Source organism: Rhinolophus ferrumequinum, chromosome 10, assembly GCF_004115265.2.
Source record: "Rhinolophus ferrumequinum isolate MPI-CBG mRhiFer1 chromosome 10, mRhiFer1_v1.p, whole genome shotgun sequence".
Taxonomy (NCBI): domain Eukaryota; kingdom Metazoa; phylum Chordata; class Mammalia; order Chiroptera; family Rhinolophidae; genus Rhinolophus; species Rhinolophus ferrumequinum.
Window position 1 is genome coordinate 22267131 of NC_046293.1, and position 21724 is coordinate 22288854.

Genomic DNA, 21724 nt, shown 5'->3' on the forward strand with positions numbered 1-21724 from the left:
TCCCACAGGTCATGCCCGTGAATGTCGCATCTAGTCAACTCCATTTACTGTCTCTCTGCTAGCAAATTGTGTTTTTTAGCAACTCTTAGAGAATTTTCTCTCAATTTCATTCTGTTAAAAAAAAAAAAAAGTAAAGAAATTCACTTCGGTTTGATTAATCAATTTAGTAAATATGTCATGGGGAGAGGCTTTGAAAATCAAGGAATCAGTATGGGTTTTTTGATGTCCAAGAGATTTTTGTGACTAGAAAAATGTAATCACTCTAGTTTTAAAATAAAATTCATTTTATTGAAGTGACTTATTAAACACCCAGTTTTCATTAAGTTTTAAGGCCATTAAAAATCTACTTATTCTATCTATAAATTCTACTAAGATAACAATAGTCTTTATTATTTCCTTGATTAATGTTTGATTAACTCAGTTGAACTGATTGATCTTTAACAGTTAGACTCGGTACAACTTAATGAATAACAGTCCCTTACATATTTTAAAGCACATTTATATTTTAATATATTTTACTCCCCTTTAAATACCTCAAATGAATGTTTATGAACCTAACAAGCAAAATATTCTCAAGTTCTTAATTTTTGTAAAGCAAATAAATCAAATTTAGGGGGAATCTCAAGTTCTCTTAAATATTCCAATTATATTTTTGAAATTAGTCAAATTATTTTAAACTTTTAAACAAGTCTAAAATCAGTTAACTCAATTTAAATTGAAAATCCAAGGGTAATTTCTCAGATTCTCTAGTTTACCAAAATATCTTTACTATTTCAATGATAACAAATACACGAGATTATCCCAATGATTCAAAATTCATACATACACATTAAAGTTTTAATTTACTTGATATCTCTATTTAAATTTTAAACTTTTCTGGGGGGTGATTTATCCAGTAGCTTTTTGAGGCTGAGATTCAGAATCTAAGGCATACATTTTCAGGTGATTTTTATCAACATTTCAGATGGGTTCTCTGAGTCCTTTTTAGAGTCATTATGAAAAGGGGGTTCAAGTTTGCACCCTTCAGACAGGGTGTATTCCCAGGTTCAACTTTTATTGCCTGACGTCTGTAGATCAAATTCTCAAAACCCTCTCCATCCTCTTCGTCAATCTTTTCATGGGTCATTGAATGCTGTACTCTCTTCACATTCTTCCTCTCATATCTTCATCTGGCTCTGTTGTAACAACTAAAATTATGTAAATAACACATGGATAATGAGTTAAGGATACAGTTGTGCATATGTTTTATATGTAAATATGTAAGTGTCCTTGTAATTATGTATACTTAACGAATACATGTAAAACTGAATTATCAACAATTTTTCTAGTCACATAAGCCCATCCAAAGTGAACTACTTTATATGTCCAATTTATTATGAAAAGTTCATACATACTGCTCATTATAACTATATATTTTATAGTATAATGTCCTCATGATGTACTTTTTTGAAACTTTCTTCTGCTAAACAGAAACTCAGTATTACAAACATAAATTTTCCATTTATGCTCCGTAATACTCTGTGCCTATAAATAACATAACCCTCAGGCTGTATCATGTTTACCCATCTAGTTCTTCCATTGACTATGAACACCTGAGCATAGGAAACATAGCTTGTTCTTCCTCCATTTTTGTTGTGGTAAAATATACATGACATAAAATTTGCCATTTTAACCATTTTTAAATGTATAATTCAGTGTCATTAAGTACATTCACAAGGGAACATGACTTTTATATACTATATCTTTAGTATTAGTTTCCGGCATAATGCCTGGTCCATAAATAACACTCAAACATTTGTTGGACAACCTACTGAATAAGAGAATGAGTAATGAATGAATTGATGTTTTATAATCATATAGTAAATAGTGTCTCTGTCTCTGTCTCTGTCCTGTTTTGAAACCTTCATGTTTAACAAGCCCAGTTAATACAGCTACATTTGATCCAGTAATGTACATGGACATAAGCCCTATGTCTGACATTGAGACAGTTATTAAATTAAGACTGCAGAGAAAGGCCAAGCACATCCTGTTTAACTGGCTGGATCACTACAGATTTGCTTTGGGTCAGTTATGGAATCCACTGTGTTGCTCCACATAACCTGTTCCCATTGTTCAGACTTCCAGAGGACCAACATTTAAATGCCTCTTCCTCCCAAGGTTCCCAAGGTGATGAGTTTATAAACTGTGAAGTGCTATCCATATAGATTTTTCCCGTGGATCCAGGTGATTGGCCATAGCAAGAAAATGAAAGGAGCCAACCTTAATTTTATTTCCTTTCTCTTTTTGGAGAGTTAATCTATTTGGCCACTTCTGTGTTTTTATAAGAGGAGGTATTTTCATACTCATTTTTTAGATCAGAAAATACTCTTACCCCCCTTAACCACCACCACTCAGCCTTGTAACCAGAACCTCAGTCCTTGCTAAGGTCTTTTGTTCAAATGCTGTGTTGAGAAGGGGCCAGTGTCCTCACATTTAAATGTGCTATTGTAATGTCAACTCAGAGTTGGTGATTGATCACAGTCTATCACAGTTTCCTGACTGGTGATATAACATCCTGGATTCTCATTATTCATGGTAGTTATGTTCTATAGTATCTCTGCAAATACTGAATTAGTGAATATTGGACCGTTGCTCGTAGGGGAAATACAGGGTGAGGTTCCTGTGAGCCTCTGGTCACAATATTGTTAGCCAACCAGTACATAACCTTTTATTACAGAGCCAACCATGCATAACCTTGTGTTTCTGGCTAAAGACACCTTATTTAACAAAAATTGTTGATACAGTTACATTGAACTCACAGCCAACAGCACCGTAACTCAAGCCTGAACTAAGCTATTTAACACATATTTCCTCCATAAGGCATGTCACAACCTTCTTGTGCTTTGGAACACCAGACAACCAACCCTTCACTACTAAGCTTGCAGGCTATTTTAAGTAACAAAATTACCAACAAAAAGTGCAACAGTGTGTAGAATAGACCACGTAAAGGACACTTGTTAAAATTTGAGAGCAGAAACAAGAAGGCAGAGTGTCACCTTGTTCAGCCACAACTGGGAATGTGCACAACACAAATTAAAATTCTCACCACGTCACACATTTGTGAATGACCAGGAATGTGCCACAAATATTGATTTGGGGTTACAAATAAATTTTAGCAAGCAGGCAAATGCACAAATACAGAATCTGCAAATAATTAGCATCAATTGTATGCTAAATCCAAAAGGCAAGCTTCTCCATTTGAGGAGGTAATCTGCTACTTTGGTATATAGCAGAGCCTCCCAAAGGCCATGCCACAAATGTTTTACACAGGAACTGCAAAATGGACATCTTCAGTCCTCAGGGGAGCAGCTGGGCTGAGGGGATCGAGCCCCCAGGATTCTTGAGTCTACCTATAAGCAAGCAGCCTAGTGAATGTACCACAGTGTGCCATACAAATATAACATTTCTCATATTTTTATGACAAGAATCTATATGTGTAGGGTTTTACAGTTGTAATTTTCTGCGTGATGAAAAGAGGTTGGGAAGTGCTGGTCTATAGCATGATGTGAAAGCACCATCTTCAGAATCACATGGATCTGTTCAAATCCTGGTTCTGCCCCTTTAGCTGGGTGAACTTGGACTGCTCTGTAACATGAAAATAAGAGTAGTCATCTCATGAGAGTACTCAGTTCGATGGGATAATGTGTTTAAAGTACTTGGCACCTTACCTGGCACAAGGTAAGCATAGACAAACTCCTATGGATTAGATTTATTGATAGCCTAGAAATTTTCCTTTTTTGTTACATAGATGCTATGCATCCTCTGGGCAGAACAAAAAGTGCATTTGAAATAAAGGATCCAGCAGAAAGGCACTTCCGTAATGGGTGAAGGAGTGTCTAGATTATTGCAGCCAACTTAACCCAGCCTACAGAGACCTCGGTCCACTCTGGGTTTTCAATGAAGTATATTCTGTTTACATTTCAGAAATAGAATCCATGTACATTTGCAAAGTACCCAAGTTTCCACAAAAAGGGGTCAGGAAACAAAGTCTCATCAGCAGAATTTCCACTGAAACAAAGTGCAAAGGAAGAAGATGAGAATAAGGAATATCTTCGATACCGAAACACCTTCCTAAAACTGAAGGGTGTCTTTAAGCCTTCACCTCTCTGTCGCATCCAGAAGACCCTAACCAGCAATCAGTCTTCCAGGTAACCAGTCTCCTTTGCCTTAATAATTCATAGCTGGGGTGGCCACTTAGCTCAGTTGGTTAGAGCATGGTGCTAATAACACCAAGGTTTCTAGTTCAATCCCCCATGGGCCACTGTGAGCTGCACCCTCCTTAAAAAATAAAAAAATAATAAAAAAATAAATAATAATTCATAGCTTATGTCTGAAAGTGCTTTTGGTGGACGTCTCATTCGGGCCACCAACAAATGCAGAGCAAGGCCCTCTGTTAAGTTGCTTCACACAACAGTTCTTTCTAAGCAGGCTGGGTTAAGGTGTTGCCACTTAGGTGCTATCAGTGAAAAATCTTTCCTAAAACTGGGACAAACTTACATGCCTAGATTCAAGCATTTGGTCCCCCTTTCCACCCCTCCCCCCACTCCAGTTCTAGCCATTGTTTCTCAGTCTAGTTGTGTAGGACACAGCTCTCTAGCCCATGCTGGTATTGTGAGCCTTGCTCTCCCCCTGCTGAGGTAGTAGGTTGCCGGTCTCGGCCGCTCACAGCAGCTCACTACCAAGCCACCGGCCCCTCCTGGCAGCTCACGGCCGGCCGCTCACAACTACCTCCGGCTGCTCACGGCAGCCCAGCTCCAGAGAGAGCCGTTGTTCACAATCTTAGCTGTAGAGGGCACAGCTCACTGGCCCATGTGGGAATCAAACTGGGGACCTCGGTGTTAGGAGTACAGCACTCCAACCGCCTGAGCCACTGGGCCAGCCCAGATTCAGCATTTGAGCTCTCTTCACCCTGCTTCCTAAGAGGCTACCCATTTAGCAGAGGAATTCGAATTAAGGCTCAGTTTGTTTTCACCACTTCAGTGAACACGTTTAAAACCTGACCCTAGGCCAAAAATGCTTGATTCTGTTTGGTGATGAAAGACGAGGTTCAGGAGTTACTGCTTCCCCTGGCTTCTCGCACAATTCTGAGATAATGTGTCCTTTTTTCTTCATCAGCATAAAAAGCCAAGTCCTCTGTGCATCTGTATCTCTAGGAATAGCTGCCAAACAAGGATACTTCCTACCTCAGGCAGAGAAGGCCCTGGTGTCATCTCTGTCCAGGTCTAAGTGGCATGGGGGAGGGAGGTGTCATTGGAGGTGTGGGTTGGTTTCTACAGTGGAATCTACACTGAATGGCTGCGTTGAGAAGCCATAGGAAAAGTCTTGCCTCCTCCCACCACTTGTAGTACAAACCAGCTGAGTAGACATCTGCCAAGACCCCCAGGAGCTCAGAATCCCTAGAGTTCCCAATCCTATTATTGTTTCTGTAACATTTGGTGAAGACGATAAATTTAAAGAAAAGTGGTAAATGCCATGGGGGGAAATATTTCCTGTATTTGAAGCATCGTCAGTAGACTTCACTAATGCCACTAAACAAGCAGTGCGACCAGACACTTGGCCGTGGGATGAATTCATTCAACCAGTTAACTGTCATCTGCCACCTAGGGTCGTGCAGGCGCAGTCAGCAGTACAAAGACTTGGTCCCTGTCCTCCAAGGACTTCACGTCTGCAGAGAGAGATAAGAAGGTATACCATTAATCAATGGAAAATAGGGAAGCAAGTGCTATCAGAGCAGTATAGCTACGATGCTGAAGAAGGTTTTGTGGAGGGACAGATTTCTTAAAACAGGATTTTTTTTTTCAAGAGCCTTTGAATAGGATCTTGAGTGACAGGGAGAATTTGGATATGCAGATGGGAGGGAAGGGTACCCCGGTTGGGGCGATGCATAATAACAGTGATGATACAATGTCAGGGATGCTTAACATTTATTTACTGAGCTCTTACTGTACAGTAAGCACCATGCTAAACGCTGTACTTGTAGGATTCCATTTAACATTCCTGACACACCTAAGGGATAGTGACTATAATTAATCCCATGCTGCCCTCCCTACCTCAAAGGCACAGGGAGTGAGCAGCAGGACCGGGATTTGAGCAAATGGACGGTGCGGGCAAATCAAAAGAGTGATGAGCAGTCTGGTTTGGCTAATGCTTAGAATGTGGAAGATAGGCTAGGCGGGTCTGGGATTAGATCATGGATGGCTTTGACCCCAGGCTAGTGCTGGAGGCAAATAACACAATTAACCAAATCCTTTAAAATCTGCAGTGATGAAGCAATCAGGAACTGTGGGAGGCAGCTTTAAAATGTTTATTCAGACTTTCATATAGAACTCAAAACCCAATTGTTTCACATTTAAGTGTAGAATTATTTTTATGGCTCAGCTACACAAGTTACAGTGACATTTGAAGAAATTAATATCAATTCAATAAAGGCTTCATTTATTTCTGCAAAAACCTAAGTGAAACTTTTAAGTGTATGATTGGACTCTAAATCTTGAAATAAACAAAGCATAAAGGCTTCACCTAACCCAGGATTTACCTAATCCAGTATCCATTTAATCCATGAATTAAAAATAAGCACAGTGTGGCTGGCCCGGTGGCTCAGGTGGTTGGAGCTCCATGCTCCTAACTCTGAAGGCTGCCGGTTCGATTCCCACATGAGCCAGTGGGCTCTCAACCACAAGAGAGCTGGTTCAACTCCTCGAGTCCTGCAACTAAGATTGAACACAGCACCTTGAGCTGAGCTGCCGCTGAGCTCCGGGATGGCTCGGTTGGAGAGCGTCCTCTCAACCACAAGGTTGCCAAAGTTTAACTCCCGCAAGGAATGGTGGGCTGTGCCCCCTGCAACTAGCAGCAGCAACTGGATCTGGAGCTGAGCTGCGCCCTCCACAACTAAGATTGAAAGGACAACAACTTGACTTGGAAAATAGTCCTAGAAGTACACACTGTTCCCCAATAAAGTCCTGTTCCCCTTCCCCAATAAAATCTTTTAAAAAAATAAAATAAAATAAGCACTATGCATGAGAAAACCCATCTTATGAGAGGTCACTTCTCCATATGGTTTCCATGCTCTAGTTCAATTTCCAGCCAAAACCTATGCATGGAGGACAGGTTGACAGCTGGTAGAGGGACAACAGCATAACGTCCTGATAACACACTGCAGAGCATACTAGCTATGCGACGTGCAGCAATCACGTACTTCCTAAGCTTCTGTTTCTTTGTAGAATGGGATTAATAATACCGACTTCCCAAGATTGTGAAAGAATCAAATGTGATAAAGCATGTCAAATTTTTAGCACCATGTCTACCACCCTATGACTCCCCAATACAAGGCAGTAAAGGTTATATTCAGCCTGTTAGTGAGAGACATACTGTTTTATTGTGTGCTTAGAAATTCAGATTGACTCTACCTGTCATGGTGCACATTTGAAGTTAATATTGCCAATGCAATCCACAAAATGCAAGTTTATTGAATACAGCTGAGAAGAGCAGTAAACAGACAAAAATGCATCCACATAAATTTAAAAACAAAATGTTTTAATAAAGTTCAGTAACTGCTGAGTTTTTACACGCAGAGGTTATGCATAAGAAAATGCGGATTATATAGTAATGTTTGGATATCTTGAAATGCTGAAAGAAATGAACAGATGCACAAACACATTTACATTTAGCTATAGGTCAATTAACAAACCTATGAAGTCCCTACATAGTACACATTCTAGTTCCAGTTTCTCCTTTTTAGGCACAAGCAAGTTGCCACATTCTTTGTAATGGTTCTCAGCACCACTGATGGTGTTGAACAGAAACAAGTTTAAATATCCCTTTATTTACAGAACTATCCAGCCTATCAGAGAAGTATGCAACTTGCTTCCAAGAATGAGAACAGAATTTTAAAAGCCCAGATTCTTACTCATAAAATGTGAGTGGAGAAAAACAAATAGTGTCTGTTCAACACAGTGCACTGTTTCATACAGAATACTGCTAAGGCTAAAGCAGTGTATAAATTAAAATGAATATTCAGTTCCAGGGTTTACTTTGAGCACTGTCTGCATAAATGCTGTTTCGCAAAGGAAATGAAATCAGCCCAGCGTGAGACAACACGTAAACAGTGTATTTACAGTTTTACCTACTATAGCGTCTATATGATGGCAGTTTACAGGTGAGGTAGTATTAATATGTCCTTTCTCTAATGTTTTATACTTTGTTTCTAAATTTTGCGGAAAGTGCTTTTTTCCTAAAATTTTTATTGGGGAATATTGGGGAACAGTGTTTTTCTAGGACCCATCAGCTCCAAGTAAAGTTGTTGTTTTCAATCTAGTTGTGGAGGGCGTAGCTCACTGGACCATGTGGGAATCAAACTGGTGACCTTGGTGTTATGAACACCGTGCTCTAACCAACTGAGCCACCCGGCCACCCCCAGAAAGTACATATTTTGAATCATAACATTTGTGGTGGACATTGGTGAACATTTTTTTCGGCTGAATACCAGGAGTCATTTCCATTTTCACCCCTCCCCAAGTGAATTTAGTATGTGCCTGTCCCTTCCATAACTCAGGTGCCTCAGGGGTGGGCCTCTGGTGGTTTAAGGGAATTGAATTTCTCATTTATCTGGCCACAGTCATTGGTATGTGTGGGGAGGGGAGGAAGTGACGCGAGACATTTTTAATCCTAGGCTTTTTATTTGGAATGCTAGGGACAAAAACCCCGTCTCTTTCTTGGTGGTTGCTCTGAATAGATGGGAGGCCCGGAACTATCTGAGCATCTGTTTCTGGCCAACAGATGAAACTGATGCATAAAGAATGAGGGAGATGGATGCACATGAAGTCATTGGGTGTCACCTCCCCTGAGGTCCTACTTCTAGATTTCCAACTGTGGGAGCCAACAAGTGTCCTTATTAAGCCAGAGTTGCATTTTCTGTTACTTGCAGCCAAAGAAAAGCATCTTAATTAATATAACATGTGATATAATAGGCCTTATGGGGTTTTTTTTTTTAGTATTTGTGCTGCCAAAGCCAGCATGGCTTTACAGGTTTTTACCTTTATTATCCTTTTACACTCATTTTAGTAAGGTTTTACCATGTTGAAGTAAACCTGAATGTGTTCAGTCTACCATATCTTAACTAAATGTATTTAATTCTTTTTTTCAAAGCTCTTTATTCCATCATTAGTCACCTTAATGATTCTAAACATACCTATTTTTTAAATACGTTTTAGGTTTGTCCTATTATTTTTATTTTGTCTATATTGAATCCATCTTTTGATTTTGTGGATTGTCTTTCCTAAAATTAGTTTTCTCGATGTATTTTGGAATTTTGGATTCTAGACTCATGTTGAGTAGAAGGTTTCTCTCGCTCTCAATTTCTCTCTCTCACTCTCGCTCTGTGTGTGTGTGTGTGTGTGTGTGTTTACCTCTCCCTCTGGTGGTTTTTCAGTTGCTGCCATCCAAAACCTTGAGGTCTCACTTTCAGAACCCAGTCAAATAATGGTGGGGAGCTGTCCTGCCCCATGAATATTAGGAATGTTGCAGACCCAGATCCCAAGCCAGCAAGCAGCTTGGCTTAGCCCTGGTTGGGAGGCTCTGTTTGTATTCTCTAACCTGCCTGGGCATGAAGCGTCCTGCGAGCCACACCGGAGGAGACAGCAGCTGTTCTAGCCTTGTGCAAAGAGTGGTGGGAGCTCTACCCTGGTCCTTGGTTTCAGTAAGTGAGCCAGGCAGCATCCCTCAACACCTCGTCACCCTGCTTTGGGAGGAACATTTTATTCTGTTTTCCCAAAGAGCCAAATTCATGCCCACTTTTGCTGTTTCTAGCCCAGGAGCCCAGCAAGCCTATGGCGTTAGCCCCACTACCATATTCAGTTTCTATCCACAGAGGTGTTCATCTTGGTTTAGATGCTGCTTTGTCCTTTTAACTTGCTTCCTTTTACCATTATTGTAATATGTTTGAGGCAGGAGGTTGGAAGGGATGCTCAAGGCAACACTTGAAATGTCTTTTTGAGCAGAAATCTATACAGAGGGTTGTAGCCTGAAACCTGATTTTCTATGACTTTACAGCACACTAGCTCACACGTTAGTATTACCCAGGGAAGCTCAGAATGTCTCTCCAAGGGCTCTGATATTGGTACACTGTGTTCACCTGAGATAGGCCCCTGGGAAGGCGAAGGTGGGGATGAAGGAGTAAGTGGTCATGGGAAAACAAGAGAGTGTCACTAAGGCTTCGACTCCTGGCAGCCTGTTCTTTCCAGGGTGCAGATCAGAGCTGTCATTCAAAACACGTGGTTTCTTTGATGTGGGCCCCCTGCCTCCTGCTCTCAGAGCTCTCTGACACTGCCCAGCCCCTGGCAAAGGTGGTATTATTAATGCTCTTGCTGCTCTTTATGGCTCATATTGTAGAGCAGACCATACGTGCCAGAAGTTCTTTGATTTGATCATTGTGCTCTTTGGGGTGTAAGATAGCAAATTCTGGAAATGGCATTAATATATCTGAAGAAGAAAAATAAAATGGGAGAACTTTTAAAACCTTTTATGAAGTGATTGTAGGTAAGATATTGTGGTATTGGCACTAGGCTAGTTAGACCAATGGAACAGAATAGAGAGCCCCCACCAGACCCATAAACATATGGAAACTTGATGTGCTCGTACAATAGGGACAGCATTACAAACCAGTGAGGAAAGAATGTCTTAATCAATGGTAATGAGACAACTGGTTATCTATCTATCTATGTCTGTCTATCTATCTATCTATCTATCTATCTATCTATCTATCTATCTATCTATCTATCTTTCTATGTATATTAGATTGCTATTTCTCATCATAAACTCAAAGTAGATTAAAGAGCTATATATGAAAAGCCAAATAATAAAACATTTGGAAACCAAAAGGAGAATATTTTTATAAACTTGAGGTAGAAAATAAATTCCTAAACCAAACACACAAAAAACAGAGGGTTGATAAGTTTAACTACATTAAAATAAAAGTATTCTGTACAAAAATTTCATTGCATCGGTTCGTAATAGAAAATTGGAAACTACCTTAATGTCCATTAACAAGAGAATGCATAAATCGTTGTGGACAACTGTCATTTGTTTTGACCATCAACCTCTGAACGTACTGTCTTTCTTTGGAGATTCCCCTACCTGCTGAGAGTGCCTTCCACTATAGATGCTCCAAATGCCAGATTCTTGCTTTCCCAGTGTCCTCTGAAGCCAGGGCCCAGACAAGTAATCCAGGCTCCTCCAATCCAACAAGCTTGCCCCAGACTTCCAGGCAGCTGCCGGGGCTGCCCAGACCCTAGGTGGGGAGGGGCAGCAGCTCTACGTGGCTTCCAGAGTTCTTGCCCCAGTGTCCTGGGCCAACAGGGCCGGCGGCAGAGCAAGCTGTAGAGTCTGCACAGCAGCTGTGGCTGTGGTATCCCCACTGGACATTTTCCCTGGTAGTGGAGCCTGCAAATCCTATTCCACCTTTCCAAAGATTTTCTGAGTTCTTCAATAAAGTCCTTCGTTTTTGTTTGTTTGCTTAAATTAGCCAGAATTTATTTCTGTTGCTTTCAACTAAAAACCCTAACCTGATAGATTACGGATTATGATATATTTATATAACATACGTAAGAATGGCATTTAAGTCCTTTAGTGCACTGACAAGTATTTTAGTGTGTTGGCAAATAAAATTCTGTCCAAAATTAAATTTTAATGCTTTACTAAAGTAGCCACTTTGGGAGATACAGTGTGAAATGCTATTTTTTGTCTGTATTTTCATTGTAACAAAAAAAGGAATTTAATCAAATTCTAAAATTATAATAGTAAAGTAGCCACTTTGCTTCTTTGGTATTTTTTTCAACGATGTCTTTCTATCCTTTCAGTTCTTCAAATATGATTTCTATCATTATATTTCTAGGCTTCCTCTTCCCATTGAAAGCAAGGATGCACAGTTTGCTTCCCAGCTGGTTTGTCCTGCGGTCCTGAGGAGGACTCTGTGTGGGAAGGAAGGGGACATGTGCCAATGCAGCGCTTACAACATTCCTGAAGTGACAGACCTGGATGGAGTATGATTACCTAATAAGCAACCAGCTGTCCTCTGTGGATCAGATCGTTATAGTCTATTGTTATCAGCTAAGAAGGACAAGACTATAAAAGAAGTGGCTAAAGTGTATAGGAAACAGAATAGAACTAGAAGCATGCCTTGCATTCAGGTGAGTGTCACATGTATAAAGACAAACTGTGGAATAATGTTTACTTGAATGTCGTAATACATTTCCTCAGCCACACAAAGGATCATGGAAGGAACCCCACCCTTTTAACTGAGTTATGACCTTTATTGTATGAAATCTTATAAATCTTATAAATCTTATTATATACAAATCTTAAAGGTATATAGTTTAATGAAATTTTATGTATGTGTATGCCTGTACAATTACCACCCAGATCAAGATATAGAATATTCCAGGCCCCAAAAAGCTGCTGCTTGCCTCTTCTCAGTCAATAATCCACCCACCTAGGTAACCACTATTCTTTTTTTTTTTTTTTTTTAATTGGGGAACAGTGTGTACTTCCAGGACTTTTTTCCAAGTCAAGTTGTCCTTTCAGTCTTAGTTGTGGAGGGCTCACTCAGCTCCAGGTCCAGTTGCCATTGCTAGTTGCAGGGGGCACAGCCCACCATCCCTTGCGGGACTCGAACCGGCAACCTTGCGGTTGAGCCCACTGGCCCATGTGGGAATCGAACCAGCAGCCTTTGGAGTTAGGAGCACAGAGCTCCAACCGCCTGAGCCACTGGGCCGGCCCCGGTAACCACTATTCTGACTTTTATCACCATGAATTAGTTTTGTCTGTTTAATCTTCTTATACGTGGAATGACACAGTGTGCACATTTCAAAACACACAGTACATTTTTATGCTTCCTCTGCCAGAGAGCAGGAATGGTAAATACCAGTCATGCCCACATCCTCTGGTTCTGCATCCATGGCAGACATTACTAATCCATCACTCTTTTCAACTGAGCCTAGACGGGGTCCTAAATTCTTTTTTTCTGCTTGCACTACAAGTAGCCACTCCCAGTTGATCTGAGTAAGCACTCATGAAACCTCTCTACATGATAGCCTTTACCCTCAACACATTGAATAAGTCTCGCTGTCTATTGATTCTATCACAGTGACATTTTTTTCCTATTTGTCCCTTTTCAATCCCATTGCTTCTGCTTATTTTAGGCCTTCATCACCTCCCACCTGATTTTCTCCAACAGCTTCTCTGACTAATTTTCGTGCTTCTGGTCTTGGCCCCTCTGATATTTCCTACACATTGCAGGGTGTTCTTTTTAATATCCCATCATGATAGCATCAGTCTGCGTACAACTCTCTCAGGACGTCTCTTCAGGTCATGTCCAAGTTCCTTACCTGACATTGAGGGCCCACTCCCATTGAAGCAATCCCCACCCTGCCTGTTCAGTTCCTTACCCCAACCCCAGCGATAGCCCCAGGGCCTACTTTAAAGAGCCCAGGTCTTATTCTTGCAGAGCACAGGTCTTATTCTTCAGCAGATTGAAGAATGTGAAAGCCGAGGGCTTGGGCCACATTATCCCTTGTAGAGCTGCTTTCAATAAGTTGCCTGTTAGGATGTTGCCTTGAATATTCCCTGAGCTTCTTCTGAGGGATGTTACATTATTTGCCACAGGCCTGGTGTCCCCTGTATGAAGCCCAATGTGAAAATTGTTTCTGAATGACAGGCTAGAAAGCTTTACTTCCCATGGGGATTTGGTATGTGTCCTCTTCCCTGGTAATGAGATTTTGGGTGCCCAGATGGGTTTCTCTTTTCACTTTGCCTTAAAGTACAGAGCAAAGTTTTAGACTGAATTTTAACATTAGAGTAGGAATGTATGGACCACTCATCTGAAATCCATTTCTTCTTTTGGATTCAGAGCTTCTGTTTATATTGAAATTTTCTCATCATAACTTGTATAATTTATAATTTTTCTCTTATACTATACTTACTTCCTGTAAACCACCTCAGTTCTTTTGCTAGAAAGGCAGAGTATAAACAAACAAATTTAAGATGTAAGTTTTCACTAAGGAAATATTATTTTGTCCAACAGAGCTGCGAGCAACCTTGCAGGGAGGTGACATGTCATTTTGTAACTCTGAATACTAAACAAAGAGAATCTGGACATAACTGGGTACCCTACGCTTCCAAAAAGTAGATTCTTTTTTAGATCATAAAAAGAAAAGAACAATCCTGTAACAGAGACCCTATAGGGGATACAGATAAGAATGGGGAAGGTTATAAAACACAGAAAACTCACCCAGGAACTTCAGAATTTTCCAGAAGGGTTGTCTGGCCTTCATTCTCATTCATTCCACCTCACCAGGGAACGGTGGCCTCCTGTGTGGTGCTGAAACTGTTGAGCAGTACTTGGAAGCGGAACAGCGGTGGGAGTTCTTTGGATACTCGGGTGGAAGCTTCAAGAGTATAGACAAAGCTCCTAAAAAGGTGGCCTGAGCCCCAGAGGATATGTGGTGGGTTCTGGGAGCACCAATTCTGGGAGTAGCAGCCCCACCCTCCCACCCTGTTTTGAAGCTGGATTCCTCTGCCAACAGTCTGGAAGTTTCTTGATGACAAGACAATGTCTCATTCACCATATAGCCCCAGTGCCTATCATGGGCCTAGCACATGGCTAATACTTAAGACATATTTTTCAAATGAGTGAATGAACCAGTGAATGAGTGAGTGATTCTTCATCCTGAGGGCCAGATATGGGGGTATATGGTCACTCTGATTCTTTCTTGGTCTCATGGGAGGTGCTTCTGGGACCATCGGCTTGTGAACTGAGCTAAGTCTCCCCTGAAGAGACACACAAGCTGAATGGATGAGAGACCAAGACTTCAGTCAAGAGTTCAACTCCTCACTGGAACAGCAACAATGTACATCAAATCCCAAGGGCTCTAACATCCTCATTGTAGACAGTGCCTGCTCTCCCCATGCCTGGCATCCAGTAGACACTCAGAAAATATATGATGAACTGATCAGAAATGGCAGAACTGATCAGAAAGTCAGAATCAAATCCAGAGAGCAAATATTTACTGAGTGCTCACTGTGTTACAACCACTGTTTACCTGGAATGGCATTTAATTCTCAGAAGCACCTAAATGACTGGCTCTCTGCATGTGCGTCCATTGAGCACAGGTCAATACTTGAGACACAGGATAGTCCGTCACTTATCCAAGGCTACTCAGGAAGTGACTGGGGTTAGCCCGGGGAGTCTTACTCTGGGACCCACACTCATAAGCACCACACTATGCCACGTAGCAGTGTGGAGTGGGCACAGCAGTAGCTTAGGGGAGCAAGAGTAGAATCGAATGAGGTGACTGGATTGGGAGGAGTGTGTGCTCAGGTATGTGGGGGCAGGAGGTGTGGAAGGGGCTTCGTATGTATTTGGTAGACATAAATGTAATTAAAATGATGGGTTACTCAAGGAGTGTACAGAGAGTGAATGGCAGGGGGCAAGATTGGAGATTTTAGTACAGTAGGTGTTTAGAAATCTAATATAGAAAAAGCTGTATATGACAAAAACTAGGATGGAAGACAGAGAAATAGGAAGGAAAAAGACAGTGGGGCCACAGAAGCTCAGGAGAGAGTTTGAGTCGGGGGACTGTTCGGTAATTTCAAATGCCATAAAGAGGTCAAGTGATATAAGAAACATGAACACGCTCCCAGGCCTGGGCAATATAGACGACTCTGGGGAGCTTATTAAAGCATTTCTAATGGAGTGGGGGGGATCGAGTCCAGACATTCTCATTCAGAGATGCAAGCCCTGCTGAATAGAGCAAAAGATTTGTTACCTGGCATTTAATAATGTCTTTACAACTTTTTCTTTTTTTTTAGAGTCATTCGGATCCCTTTTGATTTCTCAACTACATCATCTCTTCATCCAAATTTACTGGCACCAGTTGTCCACTTCTGGTTCAAAGGCACAATGTCATTCCAGGAATTTTTTTGGTATGTGCTTTGAGGTATATGACTCTTTTAATCTACTGTTGTGTATGATGCTTGCATAGCTTCGAGACCATCCACAGAAGTGCACAAAAGCTAGAGAGAATGCAGGAACAGATCAGCTCTAATCATAACCTTCTCGACTACAGGTCTTCTTATAACTGCAGGTCTCATAATTGTTAGATTATCCATACAGTTAACACGGATTTGGTCACATCATCCGCCTCATGAGTTGATACGGGTTATAAATGCTAAACTTTAATTCTTGTATTTAAGAAGCTTATAACCTAACTGAGGAGATAAGACACATAATATCCATAATTTAAGACTGAATATAGTAACTACCATAAGCCAGAGGCTGGTCAGGTAGGGAAAGCATGAACTTTGAAAACAAACAGACTGAGTCCAAACCTTGATTCTCCGACTTGCTTCCTGTGTGACCTTGGGCAAATTACTGAGTCTCTCTGAGCCTATTTGTTGCCTTACAAAAGGAGGAAATGATAACTAACTCATAAAATTATAAAAATTCAGTGAGATAATGTGCATAAAGTGCTTATTTCAATTCTTGGCACATTGTGGACACTTAATAAATGTTAATTCCCTTTCACCAATTTTTCAGTTCAACAAATGTTTATTGAATGTCTGCTCTGTGCCAAGCACAGCACAGGGCACAAAGATACAAAAATAAAAAAGCCACAGTCCCTACTGACAAGGAAGTCCTAGTGCAGTGGGGAGAGCTGCCACCTGAGCCTTCCTGAGAACTGTGGAATGGGGGCTGGGCTGTAAAGGTGAGAGGGATTTTGATAGAAAGAAGTAGGAAGGAGGAGGAGAAAGAAGCTCCGTGGAGAGGGACTATTATTAGTAAAGGTAAAGGTGTGGAGCACAAGGTACCTGGAGACCTGGTTTTCAGTCCTGCACCTCCCACTGTAACCAGCTGTACGTGTTTCGGTAAACTTCGTCTGGAAGAGGAGAGGACTGGATTAGATCAGTGGCTCCCAACCCTGGCTGATGCCTTAGGTGCATGAAACAATAATGATTTCTGGGCCTCATCCTAGAACAATTAAATCAGAATTTCTATGGATGGGACCCAGCATTCTCTTTACATCAACTTTATTATGATTTATTTTACATGCAATGTAATGCACTCACTTATAAGTGCACACACAGTTCCAATGACTTTTGACAAATGCATATACTCATATAACCACCCCCACAATCAAGATAGAAAACATTGCCATCACCTCAAAAAGTTTCCTTCACCCTTTAGCTGTAAGTCCTTCCAACTTCATCCCCAGGCAATCACTGATCTGCTTTATGTCCTTATTGATTAAGTTTGCCTTTTCTAGAATTTCTTCTAAAAGGATGCATACAATAAGCATTCTTTGGTCTGGCTGTGTGGGATAGCAGTGTTCTTTAAAAACTTCCCTGGATGATTTTAATGAGAAGCAATGGACTGGATGATCTCTTAGGACTCTTCCAGCCTAAAAACTACTATGATTTATTTCCTCTGCTAGTCTAGAGGTACTTTATAGAAGTTGCATTTTAGGAATAGCAAATAAAACTGCTGTCGTTGTAACAATTATGATAATGATGTTGTTCTAATATTTTTGGAGCTTTTTTCTATGTGCCCAGGTACTGTGCTAAGTTATTCACATGTATTTTCTTGTCTAAATCCCCACAGCCACGCAGGGGCTAGGTACTAATATTATCCCTGATAATACAGGTGGAAACTGGAACTTTAGAGAGATTAAGTAACCTGTGGAAGGTCAAGAAGCTGGCAAGCAGTGGGGTCAGCATTCAAACCCAAATTTTCTCACCATAAACAGAGCCTTTGCTTCTAATCGTAAGACTACTAGAGCTCCTACAAGGTGAAGCCTCAGCCCCGCTACTGCAGACATTCTTCGGAAGGGTAAAGGGATACCTACCAGATGAATGCTCTCAGCTTGTGGATGAATTCCAGCTGGGGAGAAGAAACTAAGGGCGCATTTAGCAAGAAAGGCAGGAAGCTAAGGGCCTCTTACCATATTATGAAAAGTAAGCTAGTTTGCTGCAAGTGGCAAATTACATTTTAGACAAGAAAAAGAGTCAGGACAAGCGAGATGGGGCAGAGGTCACATGTGGACATGTCTTTTGAGATATATACTAAATAGAGAAAGCAAGAGTAGCTCATCCACTGGTTTCGCTGTAGTAAACTGAGTAACTTCCTCAGATTTCAGTCCACATTCACATAAGAATCTATTTTCAGATTTCAGTATACACATCAGTGTCACTATGAACAATGAACAATGAGCCTTACTCTGTGGTGAGGAAGTCGTCCCACAGTACCTGGCAGGTGATCAAATATCACCCTGTTCCTGCAAGCCTGTTTGATCCTGTGCATCTTGGCAGACTCACTTGGCTGGTTTACAGTCTGTGCTTCCTATAAATTTACTGGTGGTTTACAGAAAAGAAAGAAAAAAACCCATCAGCACAATGGCAATATTTGTCCTCCTTAAACTGCACTCACCCGTGACAACCAAATCAAAGGCTTGTCAGCTGAGGTCCTCCCAGTTCCCTGTAAGAGAATATTAACAATTATTTGTGATCACTGAAAACAAACAGGTTCCCTGGCTGTCAATGTCTGGCTGTCCAGCCAAAAGCAAGGCTAAGGCCGCAGCCCACCCAGTTGTCTGTCCACTGGGTGACAGTGTTGATCCATCTGAAATAAATGTGCCTTTTCCCTGGGCCAGAAAACTCTGGGAAAGATTGCAGCCAGGTGCTGTTCTGAGGGCCCTGGGGACTGGCTCTGCCCTTCATCCCAGAACGAGGCAGAATGATTCTGCTTTCTTTATCTTTCCAGGGAAAATGTGGGGTGAAGAATTGTTCTGATGTTACCATGTTGAGCTGGGTTTCTTTGGGCAAAGCAGTACCGACAGTGGATGTGATTGTCCATAATAAATGAACGTGCATTTTCCTGATAATTTAACAAAGGCAAAAAGCTTGTAAAGAGCATTGTGAAAACTAAGCTTAGATGCATCGGGATGTATTGATTCTTTAACCAAGGTGTTCATGCTTATCCAGAAGTGGTAGTTAGTGCACAGGATGTGCATTACCCAGGGCTCTGAGGAGGGACAAGATTGTCTTTGGGGAATGTTATTTCCAAATTGCCAGGGCATTTTTATTAAGTTGGTACCAGCTTTTATTAAGTTGGTACAAAAGTAATTGTGGTTTAAAAGGTTAAAAATAATTGCAAAAACCATAATTATTTTTGCACCAACCTAATACATTATCCTGTCTGTTCTAACATGTTCTCTTGTCTTCAAGAGGAGAAATAGAGAAACAAGAACAAATACTGCAGTAAGATTTTATGTGGTCAGTGGACATGATGGAGGTGTGTTATAATGCATGATGGAGGTGTGTTATAATGCAGCAGAGGAGAGGGAATGATGGAACCGGCCACAATCCCATTTTAAAAGGACTTCTGGAACGGATTACATTAGAAACCCGAGGTACCCACTGTGTTTTATTACACTTACCATAACAAAGGTTTTAGTTTTATATATATTTATATATATATATATATATATATATTTAAAAATATACTAAAAACTGAAGTAGTATTTTCTTAGGGAGTTCTACCTGAGTTCTGAGGTTAGAAATATGAATAGGTTGTCTGGCTGCAGGCAGATGGAATCAGGTTCTCACTCCCTGGGACTCACAATGACAGTGAGCAGCAAAGAACAAAAGGCTATAGAAGGGAGAAGGTGAAGCCCTTGAGCTGTGACTTCCCTGTCTGCTCTTTGGGCCTTATCTACCACACCCAGACAGCAGGGGCCTATTTGGAGCAAACTGTAACCACAAACATTTTGCTTTTCTCTTTAGTGCATACTAAGGACATTTTTTTAGAGTTTTGATGTTCTCTACTCAGCAGGGATCAAACATTGTATCAGCAGAGAGGCCCTGGGCAGGGCAAGTTGACAGCTTTCTGGGACTAAGGAGAGCAGACCAGACTTTCCTGGGAAGCAGACCTAACCTGGCCTCTGTGATGTGTCTGCTATCTTCACCAAAGAGTCACAATGAAAGCAAAACTAAAAAGAGAATGGGGTAGAGGTGTGTGCACGCACAGGGGCTCCAGGTGCACTCTTACCTGTGTATCTCTGTAGAGGTGTGCACACATGCATTCATCTTCCTACTAATCTACCCTCTTAGTTTTCTAATAATCATGTCTCGGGAGGGTTACATGGCTACTCCATGAGAAGTCACACCGCAGATTTGTGGGGGCGGTGGGCGGGCGCGGGATTCTATGCTGTAACCCAATTTTTGGAAATGCAGAAAAAAGCATAGAGAAATAAAAATCACCTACACTCCTACTACTCAGAAATGAACACTGTTAATGGTTCCATTATATCCTTCCAATGTTTATACATACACACGTGCATACACACACACACACCCCCTGAATTAGGGTCTTGAGGTACATAGAACATTATGTATTGTTTCTACCTCCCTTTACAGCAGGATCATTTATGTTGGCTGAATAATATTTCATTATACGGTGGTACCATGACTTGTTATTTATCTTTTATTGCTGGATATTAAATTATTTTAAAGAACACTTAAAAATTAGTGCTGTCTGATGTTGGAATGCATAGCCTTGCAAAGCAGGGAGCTCTCCTTTTCAGTGTCTAGAATATCACTTTTTAGAGGATATGTCAGAAGGAATGCCTACCCCAAGGGGATGCCTTCTTTCTATTCTCTGACCCCATTTCTCTTGGCAGTTGTTTTCCTTCCCAGGATTCACCCTCTTTCCCTGTGCTTCACAGTTTCACCTTAACTTTATTGATGCTGGCCATCTCCTCCCCTCTCCTGAACTGCCCGATTCAGAAAGCACTGATTTTGAATCTGCCCCTACCATAGGACTTCAGAGCCAAGGAAGAGAGTCCCTTTTCTGGCCAATATGACCAGAGATTCTCCAGGCCCAATAACCTTTTGTGTTTAATAACCGAATAGCTTGGCGTCACATCATAAAAATATCCTAGGCCTTTAATGTTCTTAAAAATAGGATACTATTTAGGATGGGCACAAAAAAGAGCAGCAGAAGTTTAAGTGTGTTTAAAAACAAGGACAAAGTCTCTAATGGGGATGCCCTGTATGTACAATAGTATTAGTATGTGTAAGTAAAGAGTGAAAATAATTCTGTTCTGTCATCAGCCATAAAGTTCGGCAGTACTGGATTACTCTCTTGAGATGCTCAAGTCTAACTTGGACCACACTGGGGCAGGGACTCTGCTGTCTTGTTTTCATTGCATCATTTACCGTTGTAGCTACAAAGTCAGTATTTATACAGTTGATTTGTGACGAAAGGGTAAATTTAATATTTAGGACCCCATATCAAAAGGGCACCCCTAACTTTATCCAAAAGCCAGCATGTAGCTTTCATTTCCTATTTATAGACCACTGTTTAATCTGTATAAGTCAACGTAGGCCTGTGATTTAAGTTCAGACAAAAAGATTTGTTGGACATATTTGAGCAACTCTTAACATCAATCAAAGGGAATAACCCACATTGTCCCTGCAATGATGTGTTTATGGAGAATTATAAACACAATTCTAAATGCTTCTAATAAACCACTGACTTGCGGGGCAGCTGACTGACTCACTGCTGCTTTCTAAAGTGCGGGTTTGCCCTTTTCTCAGCTTCTTCCAAGCTGACTGTAACTTTGCACTTGCGCTGAGA

At 41.0% G+C, this 21724-nt stretch overlaps 1 pseudogene; it reads left to right on the forward strand.

Moving 5' to 3' along the window:
• LOC117028741 (uncharacterized) overlaps positions 1–21724 on the forward strand; it is a 99085-nt pseudogene that overhangs the window by 58332 nt on the left and 19029 nt on the right.